This window comes from Dermacentor albipictus, chromosome 1, assembly GCF_038994185.2.
Source record: "Dermacentor albipictus isolate Rhodes 1998 colony chromosome 1, USDA_Dalb.pri_finalv2, whole genome shotgun sequence".
Lineage (NCBI taxonomy): Eukaryota > Metazoa > Arthropoda > Arachnida > Ixodida > Ixodidae > Dermacentor > Dermacentor albipictus.
The window spans coordinates 363,719,628-363,743,411 of record NC_091821.1 but is presented as its reverse complement, the minus strand read 5'-3'; the positions used below and the strand labels follow the sequence as shown (position 1 = coordinate 363,743,411).

General features: G+C 46.7%; 1 long non-coding RNA gene and 1 pseudogene across 1 annotated transcript in view; both read right to left on the bottom strand.

Annotated features, from left to right (window-relative positions):
* The window catches only part of LOC135911324 (uncharacterized), a 716,391-nt gene that overhangs the window by 545,797 nt on the left and 146,810 nt on the right, over nucleotides 1–23,784 (bottom strand). The window lies entirely within an intron of this gene.
* LOC139055060 (U2 spliceosomal RNA) lies at nucleotides 13,049–13,217 on the bottom strand (annotated as a pseudogene).

Sequence of the window (23,784 nt, the reverse complement as noted above, 5' to 3'; positions counted from 1 at the left end):
ACGTGCCGAAACCATAGATCACTGTTTCATAGACTGTAGGGATGCTGCATTTTTTTGGGACATTCTCCAACGGACACTTAAAAAGGACATTGACATAACTCCATACTCAATTAGGTTTCTACCGTTTGACGTTACAGGTGGTCCTCCCTATGACATGTTCATTGTACTTGGTTTATATAGCCTGTGGAGAAGTAGACTCTGCGATCGCCATGCCGAAAGCCCGCGAACTACAAAATCCTTTTTTCGCGAAAGTGCTGCGTATGTAAGAAGTGTGTACGCTGTGCAGGAACCTCCGCCAGACTGGATGCACTTGTTGGATGCATGTGTGTGTTTGCCTGAGTTTTAAGTGTGTGGTTGTGTCCACTTTGTAATACACCTTCAGTTTTCTTTTCCATGTAATAAAGAAAAAAAAAGAGCATGTCAGGGGTGGTGCAGTGGTAAGATGCCGGGCTAGGAATCGAGAGGTCGCATGTTCGAATCCTAGGCAAAGACGTTTTTTTTTTTTATAAACTTTTTTTACTTTTATGTTTTTCTTTTTTGTGCTAACAAATTTACATAATCTTATGGACGTCTCTGTCAATTTTTAATTAAATATTGATCAAGAACTACAGAACTTTCTACTACAGGACGTCACACTACAGGCAACAGAACTACAGGCAACAGAACTACAGGCAACAGAACTACAGACAACAGAACTACAGACAACAGAACTACAGACAACAGAACTACAGACAACAGAACTACAGAAACAACGTCCCAAAATACAACAGACTGGTAAAATTTCCTGTTGTGTTTTTCAACTGGGACGTGTTCTGTTTATGTGGTTTCACTGGCCGTCGATAGCTTAAAGCGTCCCTTAGATGAGCGAGTTTCAGAGACAAGATTAGTGTTTGAGCGAAGGGAGTCAACATTTCTAAGCGTTGTTTCAGGAGAGGCGAGGAGGCTTAGTAATTCCACCCAGAAGCGAGAAAGCCGTTCGGCTCGGGCAAGTGATACCAGTTCCTCTAGAACCAAATGCGTTCTGAGAGCTGAGAACCATCCATCAACGAAAGAGTTGCGGTTACCTGCCATCTACGTCGCCTAGAATGGGTAGGAAACCCGCCAACATCGACCAATACTAAACACAAGCCAGCGTAGAAGATCATCTTTGGCAAGATTCCAGACAGATTGGTAGTCGTAGTGCATGGGCTGCGATAAGCACGCTTGGTCGTCTCCGAAGTGCGGACCAACAATGTGCAGTTTTTATTTTTATTTTTCACATGTTATTCTACAGCTGTGATTGTAACTTCCTAGCCCTGCGACGGAGAGAGCTTATACGCTCTTCTTTTTCTTCTTTTCTGCCTGTGTGAAGCACCGGTAGCAAACGTAGATAACTGTACGTAGCGTGGTCCTGTGGAATACAAGAGGAATGATATAAGTAGCGGGGTCTTCTAAATAGATCCGCATGTATACCGTGACGTTGTGTGTTTGTGCGGGGAGTGCACGTGGTCACCAGCGTGTACGTGTGAGTGCCTACGTGCTTAAATACGTGTATAAGTGCGCCTTCTGCACCAGCGCTTTACAATGTTACGGATTGATCCCTGATAAAGCGCTCGAGTGAACTCATTGAGGTTGCGGTAATCCATTTGTGTACTCTTGGCTTTCAGTTCACGACGGACGTGTTGTTGAATCCATTTTTTCGCCCCGCGCTTTGCATGTAAGTGCAACTGCTTATTCTTGGTACTGCTGTTTTTTTTTTATACTTTCAACCTCAAAAATATCTCACAACAGCGCTGTTTCTATGCATGGTCTCTAATGCACAGAATATAAATCTATATTCCGAGCCCCGTCCAGACACAGTGCCCATTCGGAGTAATTTTAACTCCGCAACCGAAAGTCGGCAACCAACAGGAATAAATAATGTTGAGTAACTTTGTCGTATGGCTGGGCTTGTGCGCGGTATGAGAAGATCGATGAAGCCCTGGCGACCTTTCATTTCAGTACCATTCTTCAACTGCAGATCGATGCATGCTTTGTGCTGCTCCGTGCCGTTCTTGCAGTCCAGGCGATAAAAGTACGCACTCCCCTTGTCGGTTGCTGTTTGTCAGGTGTGCATAATATTCGACCTCTGCATGTCTGACACGCGAAGGAAATTCAGAGGGCACTCATCACGTAGCCTAGGTTACCATGGTGATGCATCTGTATAAACAAAATATGTTTCAGTGCCGTCCATCTCTGCGTCTAGTTGATGAAAGGAGGCGCAAAAACTATCCATTTAAACTGAAGGTGAAAGTTTAGATCAAAAACAAATTTCTTCTACGATCTTTATTTTCTTTTTCTTTAAACAATGATAGTGACGACACCGACGAAAAGCTAATGGGAGGGCTTCGCATTATGTATATTAGGAATAAACATATTCGGTGGTGAGGGTATTATATATATATATATATATATATATATATATATATATATATATATATATATATATATATATATATATATATATATTCTAGACTGGTGCCGCTACGCTTCGTGAATGCGAGGCGTATACGAGGTCTTCCAGAATATATGGTCACGTGGTCAGAAACGTAACATGCCATGGTGGTTTAAGTAGATGCGGTGTTCCGCTGGTGAGCATGGGAATATAGGTTCGAGTCTGTTGCAGCAGCCGCATTACGACGGGGTCAGAATGGAAATCTATCTAAATGGGATATATAACGGACGACAAGAAGGGAAACCGAGAGGCCCGCCTTTTACTAGTCACAACCACATGAAGCAAACAGACAATGAAGTGAAGAAAACTATAGAGAATAACATTTGTAGTAGTTTTTAGTAGCAAACGTTTGCAAATAGCAAAGAAAAAAAAGCGTTGCCGCCGGTAGGAGCCGCACCCAGAACCTCCGCATTACTCGCGCGTTACGCTGCCAATTCTGTTAGGGATAGAGGCTATATCCCCGTCCATATTCTCAGGTATTTATGTATGTGTGCAATATCTAACCCGGGAGGTGTTAGCCAACGCCACTAACGGCCATGGCGGCCGGTGTGCATGAAATTTCCTTCAGACCAATGGCGTCAAGTAGTGCCACGCTTCGAATGTGTTCCATGTGATCTGCGAAATCTAATTGTAACATACTCACTTTTACCCTTCAGAAGTTTTCCAATATTCGTTCGACTCTATCCGATCCTCTCGGACGCAGCAGCCGTTAATTCTCGCCCGCAGTGCACGAGCTATACAGGAAGTGGCGCCACGAACCAGAAACAATGCTGTAGAATATCGTCCGCTCTCTTGATGGAGCCGACATCCGAGACCAGCACTCCGTCATAAGGCCAGCATGTGTGCAGCACCCGTTGGCGAGGGCATCCTCAGATGACTGCAGGGCGCCCACAGCGACGGGAGAAACAGGCGCGCTGATAAACGAACCGCTTATCGCGCGAAGAGCGTTGCGCAGTGTGCGACTTCGAAAGCTTATCCTCGAGTGAGAAGACATGGCGCAAATGTAAACAAAAGCGGGAAGCAAAACACGCACGCGGCGTACCCCGAAAGCAGTCGAGAAAAACAGGGTCACAAGAGTGCCAGGAAAAGTCTGCTAGGCAGAGCCATTTGTTTGTGCTGTAATTTCCGGGTGACACTCCCTGCAGGCTTCATGCTTTTGCTTTCCTTCAAGAAAACGCCGAGGGAAAAATATGAGGGAGAATATGAACGAAAGGAGCGTTGTTGTTCTTGTTTCTTTTTTCCCTTTGACAGGTTTCAAGATCTTAAGACTGCTTTAAGACAACAAACCTGCAGGGGACGGTGGTGGAAAATTTGAGTGCGTACTTGTGTCGCGAGCGTCTGGAAAATGACAGCTTAATTTTTGCCTTCTCATCTGATTTCGTATTGCCACTCGGTTATGCTCTTGGGAAAGTGACTCAATAATATTTTTCGGGGCATATTTAGGCACTTTGTTTCAATCATGTTGTGCAAAGGAAACTGGGTGAGAACTTTTTGACACATTAAAATTTTGAACAGCGCTTGCGCTTTTAGGCGACTGTTTTGCAATACGTTCATTTATTGCCGTTCTGGCTGCTGCAACCAACCATCGGAGAAAGAATGATGTTTGTGCTTGCGGTAGCTTACGCGACGCCATCTTATTACTAGGGCGTCTGATGTTGAATTCCAATGGCGGAGTTGGAGCAAGTTTTTCTGCTCGTTTCGGAGCAAGTTTGTTCCAATGGCAGAGTGAGGGCGGGAGTAAGGTGTTCCAGTGAGAGAGTCGGAGGGGATTCAGAGCGGGAGTCACTCCGTGGAGCAGAAAAAGCTGCTCCGCCAAAATCGGCGGAGTGGACCGGAACTCTGCCTGACGTATTTCCTTTACCACTTTTTCTGCTGGGAGGCGCCACCAGTCACGACTGGCGAGGAAGCAAAAGCTGCTGCACGCTTGGCGAGATATCCATTCCGCACTTTTAAATAAACAACAGGTGAACGGCGCTGAAGAGACAAGTGACCGGTGCGGCGGTGCTGGGAGCAAACAGCGGAAGGAAATGACAACACGCAAGATATCCTGGGTAACTCTGTGATAGAACTTTCGCTTCCGCCTTGCTCCGGCGGCGCAGGTTGTGTTCCACTCGCGGATCTGGAGGGGTTGCTCTGCGCCAGAGTCGAGTGCTCGCTCGCGGAGTCCGTCGGCTGCTCCGACTCCGCCATTGGAATTCAACATGAGTAAAGTTGAATGCACCGATTCAATCGAGTTGCCACACTCACTTCTTCAGACGTAACAAGCAAGTACCACCAATTCTGTATCACCGAGCACTAGACAAAAATTTACTTGCAACTCGTTGCAATACGTTGATGAAGCTCACTCAATGTATGTGCAAAGCTCGTGAATTTCCATCCTGTTATGCTCCGTTTTACCACAATGCGCCAATGTCGTGGCACATTGTGGCACTAGAGAAATTGGCTTGAAGCTGTTCACGAGATGGAGCAGATCTTACGCGGATTGACACATGTGTGCACACTCGTGATCAAGCGCTATATTTGTGGCACTATTCATAACTTTCTCTCCAGTCACTGAATGTTCCATAAAAGGGGAAATGCATTCCACGCCCTCGGAATTAGTAGCCCAGCTCCATAGCCCCGAGGCCACCACGGTGGGAGTTCCCAAGACATATTAGCTGACAGTATTGAACATGCAACGAGCCCTTTTCCCTAACCCTCCCCCCCCACCGTTCTCTCTCTACTTTGACGAGATCAACTAAAGGTTCTGAAGAAAAGCTTAAGTCCCTAAATCTCAAAATTTCAGAGGAAGAAGCACACTAGGATCTCTCTACACAGACATCAAATTGCTTATTTCTTACCTTTTCACGTTCACTGCAAATAAATCCCAGACCACTCGTCTGCTTCCTTCACCGCCTCCCTCGCCATGACTGATGTTATCTTGCCTTCTCCCTGTTCTGATATTTTTCCCCCAACAGTTGTGTCAGCATTCATGAGATTAATTTATTTTCAGATTTTCCGTGGTGAAGCCGGCTGGCACGTTTCATCTTTTTCTTTTCTTGTCATAATCGTTCACCTTGTTTAATAATACAGCGCCCCGTATACGGCCCGGTACCGTTTGCATCGCTGTAAGCCCTTCATACCAAGAGAAATAGCCTGAGCCCCCATTCCACCAAACAAAGGCTATCTTCGGCCGACTGTTGGCTTCCGTCGGCAGCAGCGGCATCTGCGATCGCGTGGCACGTCGCTCGACATGCAAACGCGTTCCTCTCTTTTCCTCCGATCCCTCGCCGAAACTCCTCCTTCGCTTTTCCAGACTTGACTCAGCTCGCTTCCAAACTTTTTTTACATCGGCAAAAAAGGGCGAAGCGTGCGAGCAAGGGTGACAGCTCTCACCACCAACGTGACGCCTTGAGGGGGCGGTTCCGCTCAGAACACTGCCGCCTCGCAGCACCCCATCCTCTCATACCCCCTCCTCTTAGCAAGCAGAGCACATCCGGAGAGCGAACGAACCAACAACAACAACTTGAAAACAACCTGCGCGCAGCCGGCGCGCGCTCTACGTCCACGTGCGCCGCGTAAATAAGCGCCGACTCTTCAGGAGGCGCCCACTCCCCCGAAAAAAAGAAAAAACGAAAAACTCTCGCTGACGATACTCGCCGCCCCTCGCGCGTACCGCGTCGCTCGCCGAAGTGCGCCCGCGAGAAGTCCCGCACGGCGAGCGGCCGCAAGTGGCGTCGCGTCGTGCTGCGCGAAGTGCCGCCTGCCGTGGCCCCCCCATCGAGCGGTCGTCTGCACGGGCCTGTCGCATTCAGATTCCCGACTCGCGCTCTCCTCGCGCGCCGTTCCCAGCCGCAGACATTCCCGTTGGCGAGTTCGCACCAACTCGGCTATAACCGAGAGAGTGAGTGCGCGCGTTGTCCTCGGCCGTGTCGGAACACGAGGTTTGCCCTCTGCGGAGTGCTTTGTTTGAATCGGCGTGCGAGCTCGTTGTGCGCGCACTAGTGTACGTGCCGGCCCGCTGCCGCATGTTGATGACTTAATGGACTTCGTCTCGGTGGCTCGTTTGACACCTGTCGCGCTGTCATCGTAGTTGCTGTACGTACGAGAAGCCTTGGCAGTCCGTGCTGATCATGACGTAAGTGCTTTTACGGCTCCCTAATATTTGGAGTTGTGCGCAGGTTCCGCGCGGTTGCGCACGCGGGCGCGTATAGGCTTTCTGGTTTAGAGGAACTTTTGGTTAGCTGGTTTGGGGCACCTGGTTAAGCGCCACGTTAGACTTCGCGGCCAGTGTCCTGCGGTGTATGTGCGTTAGTTTTCAGATTTGTTCGACAGCTACCACGCTGCGAGCAAATCTTTGCTGTACCTTCTTTGAGAGCTTTCTTTTTTTTTTTCAGGGGGGGGGGGGGATGACTGTTCGATGTTAGGCATAAGGGCATGTTACTTCGTCTTTGAGCATTGTCGTCGTATGGGTAAGCGTAGCACTGTTCCATAGCGCGAAATTAAACTGACAGATTTTAAAGTCGTTTAGTGTCGTTTATTGGTGTTGCGTTTTTTTTTTTTTATTCTTTCACCTAGCGGCACGAACTTTCATTTACATTGACCTTCTCATTTACATTCGGTAAACAATACTGCCGTATTGATTACTGAAACATTTCATTTGTCTGTTGAGAACGCCGAGTCTTCCAGCTCTACTCATTTTGTGCATTTCTTGGACTCTGCCTTGAACTGCTGTTTCCTCCTTAACTGCGACGGAGATGGACTCTCACGCGCGTCCGCCGGACTCGGCAGTGCCCGCGGCGGCTGCCTCCAGGAAGCGCAACGGCGCCGAGAGCGACACTGACAGCGACGACACGATGCAGTACTATGTCAGCAGTGAAGATTCTTGTGACGACACCTTCGAGCTGGTGCGGAGTCGTAAAGCGAAGCGAAGATTTCTCAGCGCATCATCGAATTCGAGTGAGTCCACCGTGAGATCTTCGCGCAATACCGAGGAGCTCACCATCCTGTTCGCGCCAGTTCTCGCCACTGACAACCTAAGACGCCTCAACAGGCAAGCCGTGTCTTCACATCTCGAGGCGCTAGTTCCGAACGAAATCAAAGACGTCAGAGTGAACACCCGCAAGAACATCCTAGCGATTGACGTAGAACACGCAGCTGCGTTGGATTCTTTGCGCAATGTCACGGAACTTGACGGGATAAAAGTCCGCCCTCATATTCCGCTGGGCAAACAAGTCATTACTGGCGTAATTTACGATGTTGACGAGACCATTGTCGACTCTGATCTTTCGATCTTAATCAAGCCGGCTACCGAAAACACCATCATCACAAACGCGTTTCACCTCGGCACGTCGCGGTGTGTTAAGATCGTATTTAAGGGCGAATCCCTCCCATCGCATGTAAAAGTGGACCACTTTCGACACGCAGTTCGCCCGTTTATACCAAAACCGCTGCAGTGTTGGAAATGCATGAAGTTTGGACATGTCAGTAGTGTGTGCAAGAACACTACCGTCTGTTCTCGCTGCACTGGGCCACACACCACTAACACGTGCGAGGCCAATGTGCTGAAGTGCACAAACTGTAGCGGCCCTCATGATGCATCCTCGAAGGAATGCCCTTTGATACGAAAGGAAATGGCCATATTGAGAAAAATGGTTAGAGACCACTCGTCTCACCGAGAAGCAGCAGCATCAATTAAGCGACGACGATCACGTCGCCGACGTCGATCAAGAACCTCCAAAGCCTCTGCAGAACGCCAGCCGCGTACAATACCACCCGCTCTTCCGCCCCGGCCAAACACAGTCAGCTCAAAGGACACAGGTGCATCGAACAGCATGGCTGCTGACGCTTGGCCTGTACTCCCGCGGCTACATGCCCCTACTGAGCGAAACCAGAGCTCTGCAGCAAAGTATACCTCATCTGTTCCTGATAAATTGTCAGACCAGGATCAACAAGTTGTTGTCATGATAAGCTCTCTGATGAGTGCTATTCGTGTTCTTCTGGACAAGCTACAGACACCAACAGCTCGAAGTGCGTTGCAAGTGCTGGATGCCATCAATCCGGTTCTTGAGAGCCTTCAGAAGTCCAGTGCTTGAGGGCTTCTACAGCAGAACCATGGCTCATCGACAGCAACAGCGATCGTTCCGGGATGATGTCAGAAGTGCCTCCATATTCCAATGGAATGCGAGAGGCCTGAGGTCACGTATTTCGGAGTTGCGGCAGTTCGTGTTTGACAACCACTTTCCTATACTGGTTATCTGCGAACCGAACTTATCAGCCTCCATAAGACTATCAGGATATGAACCTTTTGTTTCAACCACGTGTGTCCGTAGTAGTAAGGTTTTGGTTTACATCCGCAAAGACCTTACGTATTTTTCCCAACCCGTAGCGCCACACGACGGTAACCAATACGTCTGTGTTACTGTGAAAAAGAAGAGGCTGTCTTTTACTCTTATTGGCGTCTACCTATCCCCAACCAGTCAGTTTAATAGCAAACGACTAGAAGATATTATGACTGCTACTCCCGGTCCTTGGATAATAACAGGGGATTTCAACGCCCACCACCATATATGGGGAAGCTCCAGGATAAACTCGAGGGGCAGGTCACTAATATCATTTGCATCAGGCCACAACCTATGTCTTCTAAACGACGGAAGCCCGACATTTCTGCGAGGAACAACGTACAGCAGCTGCCTTGATTTGACTTTTGTGTCACGTTGCCTGACTTCGAGCGTGCAGTGGTTCACCGATATTGAAACCCATGGAAGTGATCACATTCCGACCTATGTGAGAATCGATGGACTAAACACCGCATTACCGGTTATATCTCGCCAAATCGACTGGTCAGTCTTTCAAGCTTGTGTAGAAGACACATGCAAGAAACGTATCGCACGCAAATTAGAAGAAATAATTGCTGACGCAATGCAAGATTGCACGCGTTGCTTCACACATTCATCAAAGCGTACAGAGAATGACATTGAGTTGGAAAGGCTTCGTGCACTTCGTCGCCGAGCTGAAAGGAGGTACAGGCGCACGAAGTCAATTCAGGACCTCAGAGAGGCTCGGCGTATGCAAAAGAAGATAAAGCGGCGAATGGATAAGCTAGCGGATCAAAGATGGAAATGCTTTTGCGAGTCACTGGACCCCCGCAAGCCATTATCCCGCGTGTGGCGTACCCTACGGGGCCTTAGCTCAAGCCCCCAGCAACGACACCCTTTCAACGCCCTTGCTCTCTATGAAAACCGCCGTGAGGTAGAAATTGCGGAGGAATTTTGTGCGAAAGTCGCCGGCGGCACAGTTTTAGCCTTTGACATGACTTCAGGTGACATCCCCGGTCCACGAGATACAAGTATGGACGCTCCATTCTCTATGGAAGAGTTAGAAGCTGCTATGGCGCTCTGTAGGAGTTCATCTTCACCAGGGCCCGATGGGATAACATATAGTGCTTTGCGCCACCTAGGTCCAGAAGCACGAAGACAACTCCTCAGCCTTTTTAACAGCTCATGGCGAGATGGTGTCGTCCCACAGGAATGGAAACGAAGCCGCCTGGTACCACTACTAAAAACAGGAAAGTCACCGCTCGAACTGGCATCGTATCGGCCGATAGCACTTGCCAGCTGCGTCGGGAAACTCATGGAACGTATGATCCTCATGCGTCTCGAATGGTACCTTGAACACAACAAAATTTACCCTGACTCAATGGCGGGATTTCGACGAGGCCGTTCATCGATTGATAGTGTCATCGATCTGGTATCTTCTGTAGAACAACAAAAATCTCGGAAGCGATTATCAGCCGCACTCTTTCTTGACGTGAAAGGCGCTTACGATAACGTTTCCCATCAAACCATTCTCGACGCACTTCTCACAGTTGAACTAGGAGGGCGAGTATATCGATGGATCAGAAACTACTTGACACAAAGGTCCTTGTTCGTGCGTACGGAAGATGGTCCGACTACTGACCACTACACATGCCGAGGCGTTCCCCAAGGCGGTGTTCTAAGCCCTGTTCTTTTCAACCTCGCGCTTCTGGGGCTGCCTGAATCCCTCCCGGAAGCAGTGAGTGTTTCAATATACGCCGACGACATCTGCATCTGGACATCAGCGGTCACTCGCCTGCAGGTTCGCGCAAGGCTACAGCAAGCAGCAACACAGGCATCTGACTATCTTCAGACACAAGGCCTTACCATCTCAACAGAAAAATGTGCGTTAGTCGCTTTTACGCGGAAAGCAATGTCTGGTTATCCAGTATATATCAATGGCCAGCCTATCAGCTACAAGAAAAATCATCGGTTTTTGGGTGTCATTGTTGACCGGGACCTCTCTTGGAGCCCTCAGGTTGCCCACTTGAAGAAGAGGCTCACATCTATTGTTCACATCTTCAAGTTCATCGCCGGCAAAACATGGGGATCGTCAATAGGCTCCATGCTACAGTTATATCGAGCACTTTTTATCGGATTTCTACGTTATAGTTCTCCCGTGCTTGCTAAATTATGCAAGTCCAATCTTAGAGAACTTCAGAGCGTGCAAGCACAGGCACTACGTGTTTGCCTAGGCCTTCCGCGGAGCGCCTCAACAGCAGGAACCATTATAATGGCTCAAGACCATCCGATCACGACTTACATCAGCACCGACTCGCTCAGGGCCCATGTTCGTCATATTTCACGGATTCAATCAAGCTTTCTTGCCTGTCTGCCAGAACGACGACCACAGGCATCCTTCTCCAACGAGGTCAGCAAGTATCGTGCCTCCCTACCACCGGGGTTTACACCATCAGCACGTTCAACCTCAGCTTTGTGGTGTTTAAAACAACCTCAAGTGCGTCTTACGGTTCCAGGAATAAGAAAGAAGACCGACCTATCTACCTTGGCCTTGAAGCAAGCAGCTCTGGATTGTTTGCACACTTCCTACTTTGACCCAGTCCACATATATACGGATGGCTCTTCCACACAGACCAGCTCCACCGGGGCAGTGGTTATACCATCACGATCACTAAGCATCCGATACAAGATTTCTCACATGACAACATCGACCGGTTCGGAGCTTGTTGCCCTCCGAGGTGCCATTGATTATATTAGCAACCAACCGGCTAATCGGTGGGCAATATTCTGTGATTCAAAGGCGGCCTTACAATGTCTTCTGTCATCTCTTCGTCGCGGGTCCTGTGAACAACTCGTATCGGAGATACGAGAACTTCACCATCACATGATTGCTAAAGGGCACGACGTCGTGTTTCAGTGGCTGCCTGGCCATTGCGGTATCTCCGGCAACGACCTCGCTGACGACGCTGCTAAGAAAGCACACGAAGGAGCAACCCTTGTTTCTATACCTTTATCGCGTACTGACGCAGCCCAACACTTAGGCAAGCTAGCGCACCGTATGACATTGGAGAAGTGGCACACACCTGATTTCACTCAACATCGATTGCATTCCCTCGATCCATCTATGCAACTGCGGCTGTTACCAGGGCTTCCGCGTAATGAGGAAACAATGTTGTGCCGCTTACGCTTGGGCGTCGCATTCACGAATGCATATACGTTTTTGATTGGCATGGCTGATAGCGCCGAGTGCAATGCCTGCGGTGTCGAAGAAACTATCGACCATCTACTGTGCTACTGCCCATCATTTGAAAATGAAAGACAAGATCTCTGCACAGCTCTCCACAAGTTAGATAGCAAACCGTTCACCTTGAACAAGATCTTGGGACCATGGCCTCGTATATCGCAGCTACAAAAGGCCACAAAAGCGCTGCTGCGATATTTGAAAGATACAGGATTGAGTGAGCGTCTGTAATCCGGACTGAGTGACTGGACAATATCCCCGTGGACTTTCTCTTCTTTCTTTAATCTTTCCGTCCCCATTTCCCTTTCCCCAGTGTAGGGTAGCCAACCGGGCTCAGTCCTGGTTAACCTCCCTAATTTTCATTTATCATTTGCTCTCTCTCTCTCTCTCTCTCTCTCTCTCTCATTTTTCTGTTCTTCTCGTTTACTTTCATTTTTTTCCTCATAGCCTGGGCCGAAGACGAGTTGCATTTTATCTCCGGGATCGGCCACTCGCGGCGACGGGCGACGTGAAAAGAAGAAAGTGAAAATGGGTCATTCCAAAATACTGTCACTGTCCTTCATCAGTCCTTCGCTGCTCGTCTACTAGCAACTCCATTCATTCATTCATTGGTTCATTCATTAAACGCAGAACAAAAAAGAAACAAAGAGAAGCGCTAGCATACAGGGTTTTTCGCGTAACTGGAACAAGTATTTTTAAAAAGCGGTTAACCGCAGGTGGGTGAAAACAACGACATATGGTTTGCCGTCATATGGCACTCTTCAAAATACTTTCTTTATATTCTACTGAATTAGTTAATTAATTGCGATCAATTATTCCAAATTTATAATATTCACTTAGGTGCCAAGTGCGCTTCGTCACGTTGTAGAGATGATTACGAAACGAACGATCCAATTTCAATCAATCCATGGCAGAATAAGCACTGACGCATCTACAGTTATGTTTTCATCCCGTAGAAGACCCAGTCCTCATAGACACCTTCATATCCTTTGAAGGGAGCTGTTACTCTGGCCGGCTTACGTCCGTATAGGCGACAGGAATGCGTGGACCAATCCCGGAGACAGTGCAATACCGGGCCGACCCACGGCGTAAGTGAAGCAGGCTTCAAGCACTCCGCCAACTTCCCAAAATAGGTTTAATATCTTGGGTCCAAATAGAACCACATAAATTCGGCTTTGTAGGAGAAACACTGGGCGATGTTAGGGAGTAGTATGGGATAGTGTGACGATGATCGAAGATGACGACTTGGCGAGAAGAGTTTGCGGCTGGTTCGGGCAGCCATCTTGCGTACGCAGTGTTGCTGCAGTTTGTAAAGACCTTGTAAATAGAGCTGCGCTACACCGATTCTGCCCCGGGGCATATCTATATATGTCAGAGGGAGAGAGAGAAAATGAGGGAGGTTAACCAGGACTGAGCCCGGTTGGCTACCCTACACTGGGGAAAGGGAAAGGGGGACGAAAAGATTATTAGATGAGAAAGTCTACTGGAGATATCAGTCGGTCACTCAGTCCGGATCACAGACGCTGACTCAATCCGGTCACTTTCAAATATCGCAGCAGCGCTCAGAAAATCATTTCACAAAGTCATATGTCAGAAAGTGAATTTAGTGTAGCAAGGTATTTCTCGGCGTAAGCGCGCGAACGCACTCGTGCCACTGCTCCCGCCTTCGTGGTCAATTTCTTGCACGGCTGGCTCCGATGCCTGAAGGCGGTGACGGCACTGGCCCGCTGCGAGTTGGTGTGGTGATTTCGGCCTCAAATTCCTTGCCTCAATATACCGCGAAATGAAAACACGTATACAGCTGCGCTCAAATGTCGCATTAAGGAGTATCGTAATCGTCGGGTATTTTTTATAATAAATTCTGTATTAATTTCAAGCGCTTGCGTATCATTTGCGACCAGTTGTTTCGTGACCCGGCGAGAGTAAATCCTGGTGAAGGACACATTTGACGATAGAACGTAAGCGCATTAGGCCAATGCGTTTGCGTTCTAGAAAAGCAACAGAAAAGCCCAACACGGGGACTTTCACAAATCTGAATACTAGGACAAATTTGGCACCTCAGAAGTGAACATTGATCTTGCTCAAACATGGACCTTCAAGCGGATTTTCACAGCGTTAAGATAGCGAAATATATTCGGTCTCCCGTTACATGGCCCATTAGGAAAACAGCACGCTATGCAACAACTTCCATCGTTGCACTTCCAGATGAAACCATGGTTTCACAACATGTGTTTTACGTTCCGCTAAGTTGTTAATCACAAACACTTGTTTAGATCGAATGACCATGATTACTGCCCTCAGCTCCGGCAATTAATGGTTTATCACAATCCGACTAATGACGTGTCTCTCACCGACGGATAAGATGGACAAACTTGGGTAACAGCCGTTCTGCGTTCGTCGAGCCAGACGCCGTGCTTCGCCTTATACGGACTCCGTGAAACGCTCGGTGTAATTAGAGGCAAAAAAGTTACACGCTTCGCTAATCTCCATTGGCTTAATCATCTCACGTCCGTCCAGGTCACATGCAACGAGAAAAGTTATAAAAAAGAAAGAAGAGAACCCTGAGCGTTTATTACGCCATTGATGTGCTTACAGATATTTTATTAAAAAAGAGCCCACTCTGCTTCATGAGTAGCTGCCGGAGCTTTCTTATATTAGGTTCGGTTCGTCTACGGCTTACCTTTCGTGGTCTATAACTGCTGCCTCAGCTGTAATGGGAGCACCTGTTGGTCGTATCTTATGTTGAGACAGGTGACGGCGCGAGTGCTTCGCGCCGACTGACCGTTCCTTGGGATAATGGCAGTGCTGTGGAGTGCCAAAGAGCCGGTCGTGGTAGCGCATAGTATAACAAGGAAACATAACGAAGCAGGGCCCGATCAAAGCTTCTTTTGAGTAACAAGTAGCCTTCCACACTGTTAAGCGCTAAAGCAGCCGCTGCTCATAAAAGTGATGTGCATGATAACGGTCTGATTACCGTGACGATGGACAATTGTGGACTGTACTTGCGTGTGAGGTTTCTAAATACGGGTCGTGATTTCTTCAATAAAAGCTAAAAAATGAATTCATAATTTTGTTGTTGTTGTTGTTGTTGTTGAATTCACTCAAATGTGTTTTTTTTCTTCGATTTTCCCGTGCCATGTATAGCCTAATACAGGATGACATTGCATAAGAGCGCAGTTGTTAGTTTTGTGCAGATACTTCAAAAGTGGCGTACGAAAGGAATTGTCCGTGAGTCATCGCTGGCAGTTGTCAGGTTGGTGGGTTCCTGTATTAACAGTCTTGAGCGCCTTTTCACACACAGTCTTTGTCTCAGGGCATGCCCAAACTAACAAAAACAACAAACATAAAAACTATGCGCATCCGCTGAGGACACAGGATCATAAAGCTTGTATCAAGGGAGCCTTGTAAAGCAAATTATGTTGCTTGGAAGTAAAGGGGAAATACCCCTGTAAAATTTTACAGTCAATAGGCTGCACACAAATATTGCTAGTCAAGCTGCAGTGGGTAGCTTTATTATTATTATTATTATTATTATTATTATTATTATTATTATTATTATTATTATTATTATTATTATTATTATTATTATTATTATTATTATTATTATTATTATTCTCACGTTTCCTCCAGTATTATCTTTTGTGAAAAATAATCTACGCCATGCCACACATATTGATCTTATAAATCACATTACAATAGACATTTAGAGCAAAAACATTCGCGCAAGAGACCTTTCTTCGTCCTGTGTGGAGTAAATTTTGCACTGTCCCCCTACTTTCGCACCATGAGCCAATAGCCCGAGCCACAACTCTAGCACAGAAGAGAAGGTATGGAGTTATTATAATAAAGAAGTTCATTGAATGCGCAGCACACAGCGACCAGACGCAAAATGGCGTCAATCCTAAATCTGTAGCTGCCTATACCCATTATACGGTCTGCATTTATTTATTTTTATTTATGAAATACTTCAGGCCGCTTTACGGAGGCCCAAGCATAAGCATGAAACGGGCCTGCATGCTCATACTTAGTTTAATACTGATGTTATGCCACTGGGCAACCGAAAAGGTAAAGAAAGAAAGCAGGAAGGCTAAGGTACACACAAAATGAAATACTGAATTAAAAAGACATCTGAAATACCCAAGTGCAGTACAAAATGCAACAAGCATTTTGGAAAGAAATATCAAAACAGAATGCAGCGTTGTAGAAACATTACACAAAATTGTTGAATAAAGGTATAATCGAATGTGAGAAAGTAGAACAAGTAATAATGACATAGTGGGTACGTCATAAGGGAATATAAATTATATCAGTATTAAAGCAGAAAATGTACTCGATCCAGAAGAAAGAGTTAAACAACCTTTAAAAATAAACCAGATTGAATTATAAATGCGTTAGATTGAACCGGTGCTCGTTAGCTTTTCTGCAGAGAGACTGCTCCACTCTGTTATTGTGCGTGGAAAAAAAATATTTGAAAAGGTTTGTTCTCGCATTGTAGGGTGTGAAAGATCCAGCATGGCAATGCCTTGTTCGGTGGGCCGTATGTGGTTTTATGTAAGTCTGGGGGGAAAGATACAATTTGTTAACCATCATCATGATCATCATCATCATCATCATCAGCCTGGTTACGCCCACTGCAGGGCAAAGGCCTCTCCCATTCTTCTCCAACTACCCCGGTCATCTACTAATTGTGGCCATGTTGTCCCTGCAAACTTCTTAATCTCATCCGCCCACCTAACTTCCTGCCGCCCTCTGCTGCTCTTCCCTTCCCTTGGAATTCATTCCGTAACTCTTAATGACCATCGGTTATCTTCCCTCCTCATTACGTGTCCTGCCCATGCCCATTTCTTTTTCTTGATTTCAACTAAGATATCATTAACTCGCGTTTGTTCCCTCACCCAATCTGCTCTTTTCTTATCCCTTAACGTTACACCTATCATTCTTCTTTCCATAGCTCGTTGCGTCGTCCTCAGTTTGAGTAGAACCTTTTTCGTAAGCCTCCAGGTTTCTGCCCCGTAGGTGAATACTGGTAAGACACAGCTATGATACACTTTTCTCTTGAGCGATAATGGCAACCTGCTGTTCATGATCTGAGAATGCCTGCCAAACGCACCCCAGCCCATTCTTATTCTTCTGATTATTTCCGTCTCATGATCCGGATCCGCAGTCACTACTTGTCCTAAGTACATGTATTCCCTTACCACTTCTAATGCCTCACTACCTATCGTAAACTGCTGTTCTCTTCCGAGACTGTTAAGCATTACTTTAGTTTTCTGCAGATTAATTTTTAGACCCACCCTCCGGCTTTGCCTCTCCAGGTCAGTGAGCATGCATTGCAGTTGGTCCCCTGAGTTACTAAGCAAGGCAATATCATCAGCGAATCGCAAGTTACTAAGGTATTCTCCATTAACTCTTATCCCCAATTCTTCCCAATCCAGGTCTCTGAATACCTCCTGTAAACACGCTGTGAATAGCATTGGAGAGATCGTATCCCCCTGCCCGACGCCTTTCTTTATTGGGATTTTGTTGCTTTCTTTATGGAGGACTACGGTGGCTGTGGAGCCGCTATAGATATCTTTCAGTAATTTTACATGCGGCTCGTCTACACCCTGATTCCGCAATGCCTCCATGACTGCTGAGGTTTCGACTGAATCAAACCCTTTCTCGTAATCAATGAAAGCTATATATAAAGGTTGGTTATATTCCACACATATTTCTGTCATTTTTCTATCAATTTGTTATTATTTAATAAGAAAACAGGAAATTGAAACTTAAATTAGCAAATCTTTCTTCTTGTAGCAACGTTCGAATATTACTTTCAATCAATAGGCTGGCCGGGGAGTCCCTTGTGTGACATTTCGAAAATATAAACCATTTATGAATCATTTCTGTGTCATCCGTGGTAGTATTAGTGTAAAGATCTCATATAATAACTGCACATTCTAGTTTAGAGCATATCACAGAGGTATAAGCAATTAGTGTTGTTCCAGAGGAAGCATTCTTAATTTGTCTCTGAGAAGGCAAATTTTTTTTAAAAGTTGAATCAAGTAAGGAATAGCCGGACGAGTTGCAGCTTAGGTGATAGGTTATTATAACTCCAAGGTACCTGTATTCGCTAACTTCTGTGAGTAGTTGATACCAAAGGCTGCAGCCAAACGATAGATTATTACTTTAATTCGGATTAATACTGTTCTGCCTATGTTGCGTTCCATTGTCCAGTGATTGCACCAAGATAAGTTGTTTTGAAGCTTAGAAGTTAATGTTATTTGGTGTTGGGGCAGTTAAATTCATTGAAAAGTTAACAGTCATCAACAAATAATTTTATTTGTACGAACTGAGTAGCAGTGTCAACAAGACCGTTAATGTATATGTTAAATAATTACGTCCCTAAAACACTAGCCTGAGACACACCAGCAGTTATTGGAAATTCACTGGAAAAATCATTATCAACTATAACAAATTACCTATGGTTAGTAAGGAAAGTAGAAGTCCATTTAATAGTATAGGTTGGTAACTCTAATCATCTGTGCCACGGATAAAGACGCGTAATCACCAAACGACGCTGAAGATTCATGTGTCATTGGAGCAGATCGCTGAAGAGCTGACTGGGATGGTCACTGGGGTGGCAAGTGTGATTAAGGCAAATGCTGAAGTAGTTGCTCAGATGTTAGATGAGGTTGCAGTGTCTATGGAAGAGGGCGTTGGTGAGAAAGTCGGCGAATTTGACTCGATGCCTAGGCAACATGAGTAGTATTCTGTGAAGATGGATCGTGTCGCTCGCTGTAGGAACGTTGTCGACCTGAGTACTTTAGAGCAGCAGAATAGTTCAAATTGTCCCCTTACTCTTTTTTTTTCTTGGGAGTTGGAGGCGCATACCTTACGGTATCAAGGTTGGGTGGGAGCGCATTACGAGGAGGCAGCCTTCCGTATTTCAACTCTTGTCTATGTAACTTTGATGAAGCTCTGCTCTGAAGGCACCCGGAGTAGGAAGCTGTGTGGTTTCCGCCCCAGTTGACACACTTTGGCTGACACAGACTTGCACTCTAAATAGTTGTGATCTTCTGAGCATATCTTGCAGCGACGTGGACTGCGGCATTTCTTCGCTAAATGTTCAAATCACTGGAAATTGTAGCATCTCCGAGCAGGACCACGGTATTCTTCTACAGGATGACTCGTGAAACCCAAACACGCTCTTTGCGGCATTGATTTGTCTTCTCTAAAATAAAGAATAACGGTTCTCAGAGGGCGTGGTTCTATCGCTCCGTCTTCTTGGCGATTCTAGTGCGCCTGACGACGGGCACATTCCATTCTTCAGAAAGTCAACCAGTTGTTCTTCTGTATATTGAACTGAAACATGGCGCATCTTGCCAATATTTTGTTATAAGAAGCAGGAATAAATGGCTTGACTCCCAAACCGGTCACTTGACTCATCGACAGTAAATGTCTTGCAGATGAGACTGAAGTAACATTGAAGGAGAAACTTGCACCTCTATTCACGCGGAATGACTGTACCTTTTCCTTTGCCGCGGAAACAATTTCTGACGCAGCTCTGTTTGGATTAACTTGCCGGGAATTGCGGCTTTCCTGTGAGGGTCGCAAAACAACTAGAATTCCCTCAGGTCGCTTTTATTCCTTGGCTTTCACGCTGACCTATGGTAACTTTCGTTTTCTGAGAGTTTCCCGTGAATAATCATTTTGTATAGAAATTCGGGTTCCCTTTGGCTGATCGGCATTCCTTAGAATGAGTTGTTTCTCATTGTAATCCTATGGGTACATGATGACTGGCCGCTGTTTACGTGGTTTGCCTAGGCGATGGAGTCTTCGAATCGAGTGCAGGTGACATTAGGGGTGCGATCTTGTACGCGTTCCAAACTCGAACGGAGGCGGTCCGTTCTTTCCGTCGCGAAATTGGCGGTCCGTTCCGTTGCGTTCGTCCGATAGCAGACACCACGGAATGATCGGCAGCAGATATCACTTCACAATTGACGTCATGGCGTTCGACACCGTTCAAACTGACCAACCGTGTGCGGCTCGGTGGAACGGACCGCCTCCGTTCTATATTGGAACGCGTACAAGATCGCACCCTAGGCTTCTAAGAAATAAGTCATTCACGACTTTATTCTTAAGCTCGGGTTCTGCCTCACCGGCATCTTTATGAATGCTAAAGACCACTAGATTTGAGCGAGTGCTGTACAAGCCCGGGTCGTGGCCTTAAAGTCTGGCGTCACACCGTGGGTCGCTCTCTAGCCCACACCGCCGGTGCGTCTCGTAACGAATAGCTGGCCAACGCTACCGGGGTGTCACACGAAGGTTAAGCGGGCCCACGCCGTCATGGGAACTTGCTTGACGAGGTTTGCAGCTTTCCTGAAGATCACGAGGTTGAGAGGATTAGGAACGGATCAGAGGGTTTATTGACATTGGAATGGCAAACTTATTTACATAGGGCAAAGGGTATCGTACTGGCCGGAGCATGAGCGCAGTACATCGTTCTCGCAGCATAGGCTACAGATCAGCAGACTACATCTTTCTGGCGAGCACACATCAGAGCAAACTGAGGTGCCGAAAAAGTCCGCCTAAATCGCCTCTGTCCTTCCTAGACGCCTATAGGCCAGGAAAATCTACCGTCCCATCTTCGTCCAGTCGGAGCGTCCAAAGTCGCCGAAGGATCCGCGTTGAGGGCGAGGGTGCACACAATTACTCCGGCACTTTTGTTTGCTGAACACACAGCAAGGAGGGGAGCTTCGTAGGCAGGGATCGTCAAGCTTGACTCAAGCTGGCGCGTCTTGGTTCCTGGGATGACCTAGCAATTAGCTGGAACGACTGTCAAACGACCGTGGCGGTTGCCAGAGTCCGTGAGGAAACGGGGTAGAACACCCTTTTCCAGGAGTTTCTTGCTCCGATCGTCGGTGACAGCGACAGTGAACCATCAACCAGCGCTCGATCCGCCAAATGTGTCTCGCCTTGTTGTCGCCTCAGGTCTGTCCGTAAGGGCGCAGTGCTAGCTACACGAAATTATTTGTCGCAAAGGTATAGGAGAGGCTGGACGGTCACTGCCCCCGTTGACCAATCGTAACAGCGCCTATTCCTATCCTCTAAATCAGCTATTTTCTCTTTGACAGATTTAACAGTGTGTTCAAGATTATTCACACGCGCCGAACACCCCAAACAGTAATGAACTTTTCCATATTGTACTGGTGTGTTTCAAGCTTTGGCACGTCGTGTGGCAGCTTATTTCGTTCTTATAACAATACTTGTAGGAATGCTTCAATGTCGGGGCCAAAATTTAGTTCGATGTCTCCACCATAGCAAAAGCGTACACACGCAGTACTTATCACACGCAGCACCAACACACCGCTAGGAGCAAGGCAGAACCGCGAGACAGCGTCAATCACTCTTAATTGAGGTCGAGTAGTAAATAAGTGACCTGCACAAAACAAAAGATTAGCCTGTGAAGATACATGCCCGCCGTTGGTCCACCGCGTCAAGTGAAAGTATACGGCTGCAGGTGTCTCTTGATCTGTCCATACGTTGACGTCACGTATTATGTGTAGGTGGCGGTTGAGCTGCAGCTTCTGAGACCAAGGCTGACGGAACGTGAAGAAGTAAAGCACCAAAAGCCAAAGTCGATGAACAGTTTTTCGCAAGCTACTGTGGTCTGGTTAAATAAAGACTTGCAAGAATGATTGTGCAAGAGGAGTTCTTACCTTACTCTTCTCAGAGCTCATCAGGTCCATCTGCGCAAAAACAAGTTTTTCACAGCAGAGCACAAGATGAAAGAGACACGCGAGTGGTAACACCGCCATTAACATACCAAAGCACCTTTCCGTGCAACCGTGGATGTTGACAGTTAATGTTAAGACTAGGATATATTACTTACATAGCGCAAATAATTGTATTTAGGGATTAAGCTGTGCAGAAATCAAAGGCAATGTGATTTTATGAGACAATCAAAGCGAGTTAAAAATAAAAATTCATTTCCTTTGACTTCCTCCAGATTCCCTAGTAGAGGAAAGTCCATATATGCCGCATTGTTCTTGTTGTTCTTGTCGTCGCCGTCGTTTTTGTCGTCGTCGTCACCGTCGTTTTTGTCGTCGCCGTCGCCGTCGCCGCCACCGCCGCCGTCGTCGTCGTCTTCGTCGTCGTCGTCGTCGTCGTTGTTGCTGTTGTTGTTGTACACACATAAAAACAGTCCCAAAGAACAGGAAGAGGGCTCGCTGGCAACTGCCACCAGGACGGGCACAACACCTGCCGGCTCTCGAAGACAAAAAGTACATAAGAAATAATGGAGAATAAAGAACAGCATAGATGTTAAGAGTGACAAAAAATAAAAGAATGGGGCAGGAGGGCAGCGAAGAACCACACGATAATACAACATGCATGAGCGTCACACACTAATCGGGCGGCACTTTACGTCCGGCAAGTGGTCCACAAGTGAGCACGAAATTAGAGCAAAATGGTGGGCTCTAATCGGGAATCCAGATTTGTCGCCTTCAAAAACGCCAGAAGGGCTCTGTACCTTTGACCACGTTTGGACGCACGACAAATGGGAAATATAATGTCGTCTATTGGAGCATACTAGAAAGCCAATTGAACCTTTTTAAAAGAATGCTACCGGAAAGAAGTAATGCAAACCCCGCACTTGGATGACGCATGCAGGATAGCAATTATTGTAAAAATCAGGTATCTTATTACGCCACCTGACAAACGGATAGCGTAAAATCCAGGGGACAATTTCAGGTACAGAACTCTTTTTTCTTTAGTTTCCATTGCATAACTGTCAAATAATACACGTGCTTAAACGCATAACATATAACAGTGTGCTTGATTATTTTGTGAAATGAGCATTGTGCTTAGGCACTGCTTAATGGCGCCGTAATCCACGTCTGCATCGTCACGACTGCGAATAAAAGCAAGCTTCATGGCACGATGTGCAATCACGTTTGGATTATCGGGGTGTGCTCTAAAGCAACACACAAACCACGTGTGCGCTAACTGAGCAACAAACGTGAAGTGCATTTTGCAACGTCGCAAACAGAGACAAAGGTAACACAATATCATCGCCCGGCAGAGTTCGCATGATTGTCTTCAGCCCTAACATCCTGAGAAATTAATACGCATATATTGCGCGAGCATCGCTCAACCACGTACGAAACAAAAATTATAAAGCCGGCTTCGCTGAGACAAAAACGTCCGCATAAACTGACCTGAACACATCCGTGTAAAGAACATGTAATATTCACGAATTCACAATCCTGTTTTCTGTTTGTTTGCTTTTTTTTTTCATTTCACAGAAGAACGTACAAGGGGTGCTAAGTATCACTCCGCATGCATAACCCAGCACCTCATTTTCTGGTACCAGCGGCGCCCTGTGGAAACAAGGATCAGTGCGAGTGTATGCGACAGTGCGCCAAAAGATATCAGGAATGACTCTGCCCATTAAGCTGATGAGGGCAGCGCAAACGGCGCTTGTGACAGGTAGTTTGATGCCCCGGGTACAGTCTCCATGCAAACTCGCGGGCGCGCGGCAACCACTATGCAAACATAATAACTTAAAAGTGCGCTCCTACTGCAGGAAGCCCACTCAAGTTTATAGGCACACTCGCGGTACTTTCGTCCTCCTAATTTGATTTTATTCACGCGTTCATCTAGAATGTCGGGGGGAGTGTTCTGCACTCTGTAAGTTCTATTGCCGAGAGGTAAGGCTTGGAAACAGGGCTCATTATCCAACGCTTTTCACAGTCAAGCGTGCGCCCGTGAAGCTGCACAATTTGGGCATG